The sequence below is a fragment of the Mastomys coucha genome, unplaced genomic scaffold, assembly GCF_008632895.1.
Source record: "Mastomys coucha isolate ucsf_1 unplaced genomic scaffold, UCSF_Mcou_1 pScaffold8, whole genome shotgun sequence".
Taxonomy (NCBI): domain Eukaryota; kingdom Metazoa; phylum Chordata; class Mammalia; order Rodentia; family Muridae; genus Mastomys; species Mastomys coucha.
This window is the reverse complement of record NW_022196914.1, coordinates 29,892,826-29,893,721: the sequence shown is the minus strand read 5'-3', so window position 1 is coordinate 29,893,721 and position 896 is coordinate 29,892,826. Positions and strand designations below refer to the sequence as shown.

General features: G+C 53.1%; 1 protein-coding gene across 2 annotated transcripts in view; it reads left to right on the top strand.

Annotated features, from left to right (window-relative positions):
- The window catches only part of Mtrr (5-methyltetrahydrofolate-homocysteine methyltransferase reductase), a 21,422-nt gene that overhangs the window by 15,987 nt on the left and 4,539 nt on the right, over nt 1-896 (top strand). The window lies entirely within an intron of this gene.

Below are 896 nucleotides of genomic sequence, written 5' to 3'. Positions count from 1 at the left end.
GACCAGGCTGGCCTCGAACTCAGAAATCCACCTGCCTCTGCCTCCGAAGTGCTGGGACTAAAGGCGTGCACCACCACCGCCCGGCCTTGTACTCACATCTTAAACTAGCAGATGATTGTCAGCTGTTGTTGCTGTATATATCTTGTCTATAGAAAATAATGCCTTTCCTGTGACTGGTCTGGATGGTGGGGGCAGTGATGAACCCAGGATGACAGAGGTGGCAGTGGAGCCATGGTGTCACCTATTGCTGTTTCCCAACTATGTCTGTCATTTGAAGGCAGTTTTTAAAAATGTTTTAAAATATTCTTTGTATATTCCTCCATTGTGTACTGTGTACCCTGATCACCTCCCTAACTGCAGCTTCCCCCAGGACGCCCCCGTCTCGTCTCCATCTCTCTGTGTCCTTATTTATTCATTCCTTTGTTCAGTGACTTGACTTTACTGAGTTAGTGCTGTCTATATGCTTGAAAGGAGGTGTCATCCACTGGGGCATGGGGACATACCAAGCGGCTACAGACTCAAAAGAAAGAAACCCTCCCCAGCAGCCGTCCTAGGGGATGCTTGTCCCAGCAGCCTTCCTGGGGGATGCTTGTCCCAGCAGCTGTCCTAGGGGATGCTTGTCCCAGCAGCCTTCCTGGGGGATGCTTGTCCCAGCAGCCATCCTGGGGGATGCTTGTCCCAGCAGCTGTCCTAGAGGATGCTTGTCCCAGCAGCTGTCCTAGGGGATGCTTGTCCCAGCAGCCTTCCTGGGGGATGCTTGTCCCAGCAGCTGTCCTAGAGGATGCTTGTCCCAGCAGCTGTCCTAGAGGATGCTTGTTCCAGCAGCCATCCTAGGGGATGCTTGTCCCAGCAGCTGTCCTAGGGGATGCTTGTCCCAGCAGCTGTCCTAGGGGATG